Source organism: Archocentrus centrarchus, chromosome 10 (assembly GCF_007364275.1).
Source record: "Archocentrus centrarchus isolate MPI-CPG fArcCen1 chromosome 10, fArcCen1, whole genome shotgun sequence".
In the NCBI taxonomy this organism is placed as follows: Eukaryota; Metazoa; Chordata; class Actinopteri; order Cichliformes; family Cichlidae; genus Archocentrus; species Archocentrus centrarchus.
The window spans coordinates 9,108,487-9,122,944 of NC_044355.1; the positions used below are offsets into that span (position 1 = coordinate 9,108,487).

The 14,458-nt window shown below is 38.6% G+C and overlaps 1 pseudogene; it reads left to right on the forward strand.

The window, feature by feature from the left end:
- Positions 1-14,458, forward strand: part of LOC115787150 (ecto-NOX disulfide-thiol exchanger 2-like) — a 196,684-nt pseudogene that overhangs the window by 142,546 nt on the left and 39,680 nt on the right.

Below are 14,458 nucleotides of genomic sequence, written 5' to 3' on the forward strand. Positions count from 1 at the left end.
CACTAAAGGAATGTATTCTATTATATGTGTTGCATCATCACTTAGCAGCAAGCAGTGACAAAAAAAAAAAATCAGTCACTGGTTTAAAAGCACCTGTTGAACTGTTTGGAACCACTCCGTTTGGGGGATTAAAACTGTGAAATTTCATTTATTTGCTCATTTATCCTGCACTCTTCCAACCTCAAAGTGCATTTTGTACTCACTAGGTTGAGCTACTGTATCCTGATCCACCGCTAAAATATCCAGCCTTACCGATTGCTCTGCTATCTATAACATTAGGTTCAGCAGCACCCTCCCACTCTCCGTCTCTGAAGAGTTATTCTGCCATGTCTTTTCTCTCTTCTCCGTAGAAAGCCCTTTCCCTAAAGCCTTTTATAAATCACTTCCCACTTCTTAGCTGAAATGCACTTTCATATTTGAAATATGCCAGGCTGGTGTGTGTGTATGTGTGTGTGTGTGTGTGTGTGTGTGTGTGTATGCACTTGGAGGCGAACTGTCTTCCAAATGCACTCCTCGGGAAATATTAAGGGAAACACACACAGACGCAGGCATTGCATATTTCAAATATAGTAGAAGTCTTTCCAATAAAGAAAAAGAGTTGGAAAATGGCACAAAAATGTTTCATAAAAAGGGAAAGCAGACAAATTTGATGTAATTTGAAAGTTTTAACACTGATCTGACCATCCAAGATAAGATCCAAATTGGTGAGCGAGAAGGAAAACTAGGCGTGTTTTCTTGATTTGATTTCTGTTTACAAAGTCAGCCAAGAAAAAAAAATCATTTTCCTTATTGGTTCCTTCTGTGTCTGAGGCAGGATCAAAAAAAAGTCCACACAGGAATGAGGTCTTGAAGACAGTTCTGTCCAACCAAATGGCAAGAGAGCAATGTACTTGCTTACTCAGAAGGTCAGACTTTAATTCGTTTTCCAGCTAGCTGCTCGAAGACAGACTGTATCAGCTTTGTATTTTCCTCTGGTACATCTGTGAATGCAAAACATACCCAGCTTTGGTAGATGTTTAGCCTAAACTGGCAAAGTACACCTTACAGTTGGGTCAGATTGAATACAGAGCAAAACGAGTTCCTCTAGGGTCTTGGTGGCTGTTTTGATCAACATCCAGCTATAATTGCAGTGTTAAGATCTGCCCAAACAAATCAGTTCAAGGGGGAAACAAACCAGACTCCGGTTCCATCAGAATAAACAACACAGGTTTGAGATGAAGACCAACGCTGGAAGGTGGACATAAATACATCTTTTCAAGAGCCTGTATTGCAGATGAAGTGTGTGCGTGAAGCGGACTGATGACCCCCTACAGAGATTCTCTCTTTGAACTTTATTTGCAGCTGTTGAAGACCTTTTCAAAGCAGTAATTTAAATTCATAGCAGAAAAAAGCACGGACGCAAGTAAAACACTAATGATGGCCATGCCAGTTATCCAGGGTGCACAGTATAAGAACCATGAAACTGGCACCTGTAGATGGAATGCAGCAATTAGTGACGTTATTAGCTGCACTGAGTCAGACCCTCAGACAGATTTGCCTCAGGTCGATCTTACAACCAGGTTTTGATGTAGTGAGGAAAGGAAAACTAAGAGACTGTGTGTGTGTTTGTGTATGTGTGTGTAAGAATGGCTTTGAGGCCGACACACCCACACAGATGTTTCTGCTGTCTCATTAGACTTTTGCTTGTGCCTCAGTTCAGCTGCTTCATAAGAGATGGATGGTAGGGGTGTAATTGGAAATAACTAATTACACTTAAGTATAGTTTTTTAGATATTTGTACCAGGACTGTAATCGCAGGGTCGTGGTCAATTGTTTAATCAATATGCTCCAACGAAATCCAAATCCTTACTGGTTGGACAGTCGTAGGTGTTGCTTTCAAAAAGCCAGATCGTTTGCCCCCTGTGATCGATCATTATAGTTGGCAGTGGGTGGGACAGTCTACTGTAGATTTGCTCAAACCTAAGGGTACCTGCTAGCTTACTGTGTACATTTACTGAAATTTTACTGAGTCAGCGCCACGCTAATGGACAGCATGTCAAAACTTTCACCGGCAGATGGCTGAATAGCAAGTGCGAATTTTACAGCAAACTCTGCAACAGTTTGCAGATCACAGCTCAGCTAAAAAAGTAACTTTAAATGCATGACTCTTGCTTATGTTTTTATACTTTGGTATTGCTAATTGGACCTAACTAGGAGGAGTGTTGCTCATAGTGTCAGAGGTGGGTTAAAATACTCAGGTTTGGCAGCATTTGGATAAAAGTATTGGGCCGCACCTTTTAAACTTTGAATTCAGCTGTTTTCAGACCCATTGGCACTGATGTGTAAAAATCAACCACCTAGCCATGCACTCTGCCTTTACAAACACTTGTGAACAAATGGGTCTTGTCTTTGTGAAATTTATTTCCCTCTTAGATATTCGACGATCAGCTGTAAGTGATTATACTACAAAGTGGAAGCATTTAGGAATAACAGCAGCTGAGTCATGAAGTTGGAGACCACATACAGTTAGAATGGAGTGAGGTGCATAGTTTGTAAAAGTCACCCACACTATGCTGACTCAATAGCTGCAGAGTTCCAAACCTCTCCTAGCTTTTAACTTCAGCACAGAAACTGTGCGCTGGGAGCTTCATGGCACAGGTTTTTATGGTTGAGCAGCTCCTGTAAGTGTAATGTGGTGGTTGCCCAGTACTTTTAGTCCATATAGTGCATGGACAGGCTGTCCACCAGGATATCCACTAAACATTGCTTTAAATATCTTGAATGACAAACTTTGGATGAAGTTAGACTTCATGTTTGCATTATCAGGAATTTTTGCATCATTTAATGCTAAAATCATGCAGTTTACATTACAATTTGCATGCTGACGTGAGTGGCTGTCAAATGTAAAATGTGTGAATACCTTTAATGCCACATGACTGACATTCATGCAGTATTAGGTTGAAGGTTGATGGAGCTGATCGCTTGATCCCATGAACCAGTTGAAGAGATAAAGGTGTAATGTCTCCCACTCCATGAGGTGCAATAAACCAGCAAGGGCAAGGAAGATGTCGGTCAAGTGTTGTTCGTTCACACCCACACAATCTTAAGAAGAGCTCTCATCAGGCCAAATAAGTAAATGCCATGTGGTGGGTTTACCTTCAGTTTTCAAGGCACTTAAATCTCAACTAGGGTAAAACATCAGATGTCAGAAGAAATTCCAGAAGGGTGATGGGAGCCACATTAGAGGACCTGCTGTTCATCTGCTCTTTGCAGAGCTGAGATCATCCCTGTAAATTCTTACACACTTACACTTAATTCAGTCACTCTGTAATGCTCATCTGGACTCAAACTCTGTTTTGGAAAAAAAAAAAAATCCAAATGCACAGCTGACAAGCAATTGTTATAGAATTGTAGTAATAGAAATCTGAAAATGAGATTGGTTTTCTCAACGAAATAAAAACCACAAAATGATTATGTAAATATTGAAATGTGTAGCCATTTTATCATCTGCCTACACTCAGAAGGAAGTTTAGATTTTCCACCAGTGCATTTTGCACTTTAATTTCAAACTTGTTAAGCAGCAAAAAAAAATTTATATATCAGTGGATCCACTTAAGCACAACCCTTATTTGCTTCTTATCTGTTTGCAACAACTTAGGAGGATAAAAAAGCTCAAGGTTAGCCATCATACATAGTTCTTATACAGTGCACTCCATAATTATTGGAACAAAGACATGATTTTTATAGTTTTACCTCTTTACACCACCACAGTGGATTGAAAAAGCGCTGACTTTCCATTTTAATCCAAGGGGTTTTATAAAACTGTTTAAGAATTACAGTCATTTTTATACAATCCCCCATTTTCAGAGGTTCAAAAGTAATGGGACAATTGACTGACAAGCAGTTTCATGGCCAAGTGAGGCCTGCTCCCTTCTTATTTCATGACAAATGAAGCAGACATAATATCTGAAGTTGACTCAAAGTGTCAATTTTGTATTTTATGTAATAATATAATTTAAAGCGATGTTGGTGCAAGTGAGGCAGGCCATCAATAAGCTCAAAAACCCAAATAAACCTGTCAGAGACACAGCAAAGACTTGAGGAGAGGCCAAGTAAACAGTCTGGTGCATTGTTAAAAAGAAGGAATGCACTGAGCAGCTCAACAACAACAAAAAAACCTGAAAGACCACAGCAGACAACTAAAAATAAAATGTCAAAATAATTTTCATGGTTAAGAAAAATAACTTAACGACATCTAGCCAAGTACAGAACACGTTTGAGGAGGCAGGTGTACAGTATCACTGTCAAAGTCTGCAATCATGAATGGCTTACCACAAGGTGCAAACCTCTGATTACGCTTCAAACCAGGAAGGTCAGATTAGACTTTGCCAGAGAACATATAAAACAAACAGTAGTGAGTAAAAGCATACCACATTATCTGTCTAACATGGTAGAGGCAGCATTATGGCATAGGTATGTATGGCTGCCAGTGGAACTGGGTCACTAGTGTTTATTGATGATGTGACTGCTAATAGATTTAGCAGAATGAATTGTGAAGTGCACAGGCATTTACTCTCTGCTCAGATTCAGCCAAATGCTGCAAACAGATACAGACCCAAAGCATACTGCAAAAGCAACCCAAGAGTTTCTCAAGGTCAAGAAGTGGGATATTCTTCAATGGCCAAGTCAGACACCTAATCTAAGGCCAACAAAGCGTGATTTTCAGTTATTAAATACAAAACTGAATGCAGAGAGACCCACAAACAAACAGCAACTGAATGTGGCTGCAGTAAAGGTCTAGTGGAGTAACTCAAGGGAGGAAACACATCATCTGTCCTTGGGTTCTAGACTTCAGGCAGACATGACTGCAACATTTTTTCATCCAACTATTAAAAAGACTTTATATTTAAATTTCTTAGTTTATCCAATTACTTTTGAACCTCTGAAAATGTATAAAAATGGCTGTAATTCCTAAACAGTCGATGCTAAATTTTTATAAAACCCCTTGAATTAAAGCTGAAAATCTGCACTTCAGTCACATATTCATTGTTTGATTTACAATCCACTGTGGTGGTGTACAGAGGCAAAACTACAAAAAAATTGTCTTTGTTCCAATAATTATGGAGGGCACTATATGTATACATTTAGCTTTAATAAACTATTCAGTTGTGTCTTAGAGGTATCTTGTGGTAAATTTGGCTTCTTTAGTTTCATTATGAACTCTTTTATGAAATCTCTGAACACAAAGCAGTAGGCACACGCCCTCATCAAAGTCTTGTGCTGTCATGCAGCATTTGTTGCCAGGGCACCTTTGCCTTTGAAGAAATCCAGGTGGATTAGTTATTGATTCCCCATCATGACTGTATATCATCTTTTTCTCCTTTTATTTTCACCTCTAAGCAATGGGGGAGAACTCTCTGTCACTCTCTTTGTCTGTCTTTGATTTTTGACCGCATTTCTGCATGAGTGCACACTATCGTATGTTTCCTGCATGTAGAGTTATGTGAGATTTTGTGTCAGTTTTAGGTTCATTCATTAAAAGCGATTGCCTGTGCCAGACCGCTTTCCTGAGACATTAAAGTTTGCCTCTGTTTCATCCACTGTGAGCCCAGAATATATTTCTACACCGTAGAGTCTTTCCCTGCCTCCAGCCAAGTGGATTTATCCAGACAGACAGCTGGATAAACAGACTTCTGTGGGCATAGCCTTCAACACACTGCAGCCTCTCAAAGCCTAGTGCACATCTACAATAATGACAGTTTTATTTCTGTAGATGGACTGGGTAATGGTTATGTATATTAGGAAGTTTTGTGATATGTGTTTGTGTTACACAGAGGGAGAGATTGGATTCAGGCAATAGGCATGAGGGTGTACATACTGTATGATTTATGATCTTTATGCTACAGAAGATTTTTGTGGTCTGCTTCCAACCAGTGTTGGATGGTACCTAGAAGTTGCTTGAAGGCTTTTATGATTGATTTTTTTCCTTTTGTTTGCACTGTATTTACCTACTGTTGTAATTCAGTGTTCCCATACTGTGATTTTACTGTTGCTGCTTCTGTCTATTCTGAATAAATGAATATATCTGCTGCATTTATGCATGTCCTGCAGGAGGAATCCTCTTGGTTTCCAGGGGTTTCATACTCTTTGTTTTCCTGTTTAAAAAAAAGCACTGAGCCCTGTGTCAAATCAACATAACAGAATTTTGATTTTTTTTTTTGGGGGGGGGGGGGGGGGGGGGGGTGAAATATGATCTGGAACTGAGTTGAAGTAACTGATTACTGTCTTTAAATGTGCACAGTGTTTGTAATACTCAAACAGAACTTTTAACACTGGAAAATTTTCATGACAGAAACTGCAATTGACCAGTTCAGCATCTTGACTGATAAACAGTGCACCATGAATTTAGCCTGGTTTACCCTTTTTAGTCTGAAAGTGGCAGACTAGAGCCCACTGCCTTGACAGAGTGAATTCTTTCAAAGAGGGAAGTATATTTTTTCACACAGTGCTAACTTTGGATCTGAACACAGCCTAAGTTCGGGTACGTTTATGCATATTGTATAACCCTGGGAGGCAAATTTGTGATTTTTGGCTTATGTAAATTAAATTGAATTGTACAGCTCAGTATCAGCAACAGTGTCTGACCCAGCATGAGATGTTTAAGAAAACGCTCACTCATCCCCCCTAAAAGGAGCAGTGAACAGAAAGAAACCAGAGGAAAATCAGAGACATGCATATGCAGCAGATGCTGTACATGAAAAAATAAGTGGAGCTGTAACAAATAGTGTTGTATTAATACTAGTGCAGCAAATATGTAAGTCTAAAAAATAGTCCGAAGGTGCCAGGTAGGTGTGGTAGGGTTTAGTGTAAATTATGAATAAACTGGATAGCTTGGAGCCTACTAGTATTGTAGGCTGTTGACAAGGCCTAGCTTTTCCAAACAGCTCAGTAGAGAAGTACAACAGTCTTGGAAGCAAATAACACAAATTGTCTGAGGAGAAGAGGCAGCGGGGCAAATTGCATCTCAGCAGGGGAGGGAACGCATCCAGTACAAATGGCAAACTCTATTGAACGGAAAGCCAGACTTCAGGACAATTGAATGTAAGGAATCTGATCCACATGTGACGGGGAAGGTGCGGTCTATTGTATCTCTGTAGGAAATATTGATTGGAGTGTGTGCTCCTGAACTTTAACAGTGCCAATGTTAGTGAAGCTGTGCTATTCTCCTGACTGTGTGCAGTGTGACCTAGGGCCTGTTGTTCTGGAAAATCTCAAAAGTGATGTTATTTGACAGTCGGGCTTCCCTAACATTATGGTGAATGATCCAGTTTTTGAAAATGCCATGGCAAACTTAGAGGGAGAGGTTATAGTAAAGAGATAAAACAAAGGCTTAACTGGGCTATTTGGTTTGTCTAGTTGTCTTGTCTAGTTACTTTTTTGTTTTTATAACCAACAATAATGCTACTAATGACATTAGTGTAAGTGATCTCCCAATGTGTATGTTCACAAATAAGTCAGTGTCTTAAGATTAGCAAAGCCCAATGCCCTGAGTAAAAGCAAAAACTGTGATAATAAAGCAAAAGGGTAACATGAACATCTGGTTTCAACATTTTTGAGATCTCACAGATATCCTCCACATGTCCTCCTCTAGGGGCTTCACCTTGTATTTCCCCTCCCTTCATAAGTGTTCCCTTTAGTTTTGCACACCCAGACTATAAGCAGAACCAGATGTATGGCTATAGAGTTACTCCTGTACATTTCTCGCTACATATAGACCTCCCAAGATGGTTTCAGTTATCAAAGACAATATAATATAAATTGTAACAGTGGTAAGGAATAAGGTATGTAGCCAGTCTGTAGTGCATTTGGTCTGATTGGAAACCTGCACTAGTTCCGAACCTTTATTGGTTTCTGTAGCAGTCTTCTTTATTTTGCTATGAAGAATTGGTAACATTTTGTTTAGAGAGATATTCTACACTGCTCCAAAAAGATTAAAGGAACACTTTGAAAACATGTCAGATCTCAATGGGGGAAATTATGCTAGATATCTATACTGATATGGACAGGGTACTGTGTTAGGAACCAAAGGATGCCACATCGTTTGATAGAAATAAGAAATTATCAACCTACAGAGGGCTGACTTCAAAGACACCTCAAAAATCATGAAAAAATTATGTGGCGGGTTAGTCCATTTTGCCAAAATTTCATTGAAGCAACTCAAAATGGTACTCAGTAGTTTGTATGGCCCCCACGTGCTTGTATGAATGTCTGCTTGCATCTACATGCCAGCATTTCTTTTTTTTTTTTTTTGGATGGGGTTATGTTTTTTTTTGGTCTCAATATTAGAAAATTCTGTAAATTTACAGTTCTGGGATTTCAGATATACAAATATTTTATTTACAGATCATATTTCAGATCAAGCAGTGGTCAATAATAATATCGCTGTATTTGCCCTTCAAGCACTCAAAGCCCCCCACTTACGAAAAAAAAAATATCCATTAAGGCAATTTTTTTAATATGAATATGCTGTTAGTGTGAACATGAGAAGAAACAATTTGAACTCTTAAACTAATACAAATGTGTCCAGGCTTAACACCATAACTGGACTATATAAAATGAAGAACCTTAAATGCCACCTTTCAGTGAGCCTTAGTGAAAGCCTCACATTAGCAAACAGCAGTGGTACTGAAGGTTAAATCTGTTTGGCTTAACCAACAACTCTGGCTCAATACTCTCACGGCATTTTAGACGTGTGTAAAAGGCTTCTGTAATAATTGTAATAATAGATGTCTGTTTTTCCACGAATGATGGTTTTGATTAGTTAATTTAGTTTTCTCACATTTTGGGGACAAATCTGCTCATTGGACAAAAGGAAAGTGTGTAGAACTCACAGCAGATGCTGGCTGGCAACACGCATTGCACCATAAGGAAAGCATTCAACTTTTCACACACATGTATTTGCAAGTTTGTCAGAATTAATTTGGATGCACATATTTTTGCATGAATACACACACAAGCTCAAACACTCTGGAGAATATATAAGCAGACTCCAGGGACAGACAACTGTTCCCTGAATAAACAAACGTTCCTTTGTTGCTTCCCACTCATCCTCTTTCCTTTCCCACAGCTGCCACAAACCCCTTCACCACTGTACACACTGTGGTATATATAAAAAGTTAGTGTCATGCCTCATTACTCATTTAAAAAGCACTCCTCATATGATACGATATAAATCTGGGCTCTCTCGTTCTCACGCATTAGCTCACCTGGATTAACATCAGGAAATACATTACATGACAGTCATTCCTTTGCCGTAAGCATTTTCCAATCCTTGGACTGAAAGCTGTGTCCCTTTCTGCTGACTGCTCAGAAGCAGCAGTGGTACGATGCCAGAGGTTTTTGGCTGCACGTAGGCGGACAGAGCGGAGAGGCAAAGCCTTCCCCTACCTCGAATATACAATACATCTGGAAAAAATAGAGCAGTACTTATAGGGCAGCTGAAATAAGACTTTTCTGACTGCTTCAGATATGTTTGCCTAGTGAAGGCTAGATATTGTTAAAAGCTGGATTTCATATGGACATTTGACTATAAAAGTATCAGATGAAGACAATGGACTTTGCAGGGCAACATAAAGGGGCTGATTCTTATTTTTATGTAATCTAATAGAGAGCTGAAATAACTTTTATGAACAGCAAGTAGTTTTACTCTCTATCCTGCAGCTTGCAGCCAGCTCACAAGAAATGTTGTAAAAGAAATTAAGTCGGAGATGTTCATATGAAAATGCAAAGGGGGTGACTTTCGGTAGAAATTGAGCGAGGCAGCCTCTGGTAAGGTTCTAGGTGGCATGGATAGCTCGCCTCATTAAAGAATATTATCCAGCACTGCCTCACGGCACCTGTCTATCCCCCACAACCCTCCACCCACCACTGCCTGCTAGAAGGGACGTTTACCCTGCAAATCAGAGAGGAGAAAGGGGGGAGGGAAGAGGAGGATGACATTAATAGCCAAGAGCTTCACACAATCAAATCTGCACGCCCTGATTGACGTGCAACTCAAAATGTAATTACTTTGAACAAACCTCCAGGAACTAGATTGTTTAAAATCAAAAGGACATCATCAAGAAGAACAGGAGGTAGAAGGAAACAGAATGAGAGTAGAATAACCTCAGAGGTCAACCTTGCGTGTGCATGTTTACTCATGCATGTTACTGTACACGAAGGTGTTACAGGAAGATGTGTGTGAGTTTCAGTTTTCCACACTAAAAGGAAATATAGACTAAGGCTCAAAGATAAGCGTAGTAAACACAATCAGACAGTTGTGTGGCTACGTGTGGGTGGACCCAGCCCCAGGTATCTTTTGTTTTTCTTATACAAGAGGACCCTCATGCTCTCTAAATCTCTCTGTGGGGTTTCTTCTGAGTCAAAGAGACCTCTCTCTCCTCTCTCTCAATGAGTTCACACTATTTTTGCTAGTGTGACATGTATCTCCACCACACTGTTTAATAAGCATCATTTATAAAGGAATATTAATATTTTCTGAGTACACAAGAACAAGAAAAGTTGTATTGAGTATCATTTAATGCCATGTTTATCTTAAAGACCATACATTTTGAATATTAAATGGTAGTAATACTGGTCTGTTTCTGAAGAAACAATTCCTCTTTTTCATTTAAATAAATGAATAAATTGTCAATTATATGTTAAACATTAATTAAAAATCCAGTTTTGCAGAGCCCAAGGCGGACTCTTTAAATTTCTTGTTTTGTTCAGATGGACCAAAATCCGAATACTTTGTTTCAAGCAACTCAACAATGTGTATTGATTAATTCAGAATTGTCTCCTAATATTTTGTTGGCGGATTGATTAACTGAATAATCATTTCATCTCGTCCTTGTCCAATTGTTCTATTGTTGAATCACGAATCTTGTTCTTGTTATCTTGGTTTGCCTCTAAATTACGGTTCCTTTAGTTAGCTGGTTGACTGAATTAAACATAAGTAATAGCCTCTTATAACTGTGTCCAATCATGTCCTTGTTTATTTTTACGTGCTACGCCTCGGTTTTTTATAAATTCGCAATTAAGAATCATTCCATCGTTAGTTTTTAGGACCTTTTTAAGAAGAGGCCTTCCAGGCTTCATTTATTAAAGCTAAATTGAAATCACTGCTGAAGATGTTTCTGGGAACAACTGTTTGTGCCTGAATCCACAATCTTTGCTCCAGTGAATTGGGCAATATATAATTTGTGTTTGTATAGTTTGTAATTTTTTTTTTTTTAATAGCAATTCTTATTGTTGCAGCTGATTACACTGACAGTTTATAATGTTGTAGCAGGTAGAAGTGAGGTTAATTTAGAAGTAGTTCATTCAAGGTTGCATTGTTTAATCAACCAGAATTGATCGAGTTTTTCAAGCTCAGCATGTTTTCTAATTCTTTTTTGATAGTTGTGCAAATCACAGTGGTTGAGAGGATTGTTTTCTCCTTTTTTGTCTTTAATTTGGTGTTTGTTTCACTGTTAGTTCCTGAGATCCTTTTAACGTCAGCTTTCTCCGTGATTTGTCTCACATCGCTAATCCTGGCAGCCGTTGCTGTGTTTTGTGTTAAAGGTGTGAAGGGCGGTGGTTCTGTGCCACAGTGTTTCAAAGAGCCTTTGGATTTGGTGTAGTATTAGACAAAACAACTGTGATAACACATTCACCCACTTATTCCTTTATTATTACCAATGGTACTGTAGCTTGTGAATGGAGCTGCTTTGACTGCTTGTCTTTTTATAGTTATGATAGTGTAGCCTAGAGCTTAGTAGGAACAGGTCTTTATTAACCTCTTTCACCTTGACACAGCCAGCTGTGAATATAATTTCAGATAGATTTAAAAAAACAAAAAGAATAATTCTCACTGTGATGATTTACACTAACATAGGAAAACAGATGATGTTACCCAAGTAACATCAAGCCCAGGACATTGTCCTGACTCTGAATGCACCTTTACAAACAAGAGCAACAGCAAATTTAAAGGGTGTCTGTTTTGCTAATTTCCAGCTCCACGTTTTATTTGCATGATTCACATTTTTAAAATTGTTTTTCCCTCTTATAGTGGGCCTTTGTGCACCCTCTCAGTTGTCTGAAACAAGCCGTTTTAGCTCCTCTCCATTTCCTCTACTCAAACAGAATGGTTTACATGGTAGCAAGTGGATGGAGCGTCTGTGCTGACAGCCTGAGCTGTGTGCCCGGGATGACCGTATTAAGGACATCCAGTCTCTTTGACACACTGATCCAAGAGCAGAAAAAACTGTTGGAATTTGACCGTTTGGAATAGTTTTGTTTTTGGATCACAGGTGTTACTTGTACATGCACTCACTTTATTTTTCAAAACTTTAGCCAAGTTTAATATGATTATCACCATTCTAACAATATGTATGGCAGAAAATGGAGAAAAGCATAATAGGTCCATTTTGACCTTTTTTCAAAAGAAAACCACAAAAGTAAAATTGTCAGTAAAGATGATTCAACCACTGCATGTGCTATATATTCAAACCTTGAAACTTGAGTGTTTCACTGCATTCTACACTGCCAAGTGGTTTTGGTGCCTGAACCTGACCAAACAAAGAGTAAAACCAAAGCTCATAAACCAAACACACAAACTGCGGTTTTCCAGCTTCTATTCTTGTGATTGATGAGATCACCTTCTTGAACAGTCTGACATATTCTGATTGTTATTTACACTGTGGTAGGAACAGCTGGTCATGTTTTGGGGGGTTTTTGCATTAGTCATGGTGATTGGTGAGATTATATTGTTTGTTTTTTAAATCTGATATCTGCAGTGAATGTGCAATTTCAAGTCACATGACCCCCATTGTAATTTGGACATGTAGTGGCAGTTTGCATTTTCCATATTAGGACTGAGACATTTGACCTATATTTTCTATAGCAGGCATAAGCAGCGAGAAGATACAAGAGTGAAAAAAAAAAAAGTGGTGTGCTGCGTAAGATCAAATGTAAGTTGCACTCTCACACATGCTGAAATCTTGCAACATTTGAATCTTTGACACAACCGCAGATCATAAAATTAGAAAGCTCAGTTTTCATCCATGTCCACTTACAGTACAAGATAAATTAGGAGTAGCAGAGAAGGAGGGAGGAAATATGTTAGTTATGTGTGGTGTGTTCATGATGAAATATCTCCCTGAGCTATACTGTTAAAAATGGAGATGAGAGAAATCTGTGGGAAGAACTCAACTCTGCTGCAGGTCTCAGGCATTTAATGGTTAAGGGTAAATTCATCGGCTCACATTTTCTCATTCACTTCAGTGGGAACATGAACAGCTCTGCAGTGAAATTGCACCCTGATGCAGCCGCATCTTTTTCTCCGTGTGAGCTGAGATCTGGTTTGATTTGTAGCAAAATATGTTATGAACTCACAAGCGTGTTTCCTTGTTTTAAAACAGGAGCAGTGGAGCATGTTTGCCAGAAAATTTTATGACTTCCCAGATATTTTCTTTGGGCAGTCCTCTCAGCGCTGAAGTTGGTGGTGTTTCCGCTTTACTTTTTGACACATTGTTTGGCATTCACCCTCGCATCCGCCATCAACCATCTCTTATCATTCTTCCTGCTCTCCAGCTTCCTTTTCTTTACTTTAACATGCAGAACTCATCAATCGCCTAGCAACAGGGGTTCTTATCACCTGTTTCCTCTCACTGTGACACCTGGTTAGAAACTGAGGTCATCAGTAGACATCCATCCATTTTCCCTTGATGTAGCTAGCTTTGCTCATTTCACTTTTTGGGATCATGTTTTTTTCTTCTTTTTTTAATCTAGCCTCGGTTTCAGTTTTATCCTTCAGGCATTTTTTTTTTATCAGCCTAACATATTTAATACACCCTCTCCTGCTCAAGGAACCTATTTTGAGCCTTTGATAATATGCATATTTCTTTATTCTCCTTCGCTGTCATTTAATTCACTTATTTTCCTCGCTTACAGTTGATTTAGAGGGAATCACTTATGAGAAATGTATCTGTAGCCATCTACTTCCACTTATTGCTACAGACTGAAGAACAGCAAATATTATTTTCTTCAGTGGATTTATTGCTATTGAAAAGCAAAATAAGCAGTGTTCAGATCTTAGATAATACATGCTGCTGTTATTTTCTGATAGCGGGCCCTATCACAGTGATTTATTTGCATTGCTGCAAACTGTGACTCATTGTATATGGAGCCCCAAAGTGCTTAGTATTAAATGAATAAATATGAATAGATGTAATTAAACAATAATTTGTGAATTTATTTAGGAGGTTATTAAAACTCAACTCATTATAAAAAGTTTTTTTTTATTTTCATAATTTAACATAATATTACAGGACTTAATTTATTTTCATAATGGTGTTTTCCCATAATTTACTATGACTTTTTTTTTTCCTTTTCCTTCCTTTCTTTTCTTTACTGCTTATTCAAAGCAGCATCCACTTGGTTAATTCAGAATTAGTTA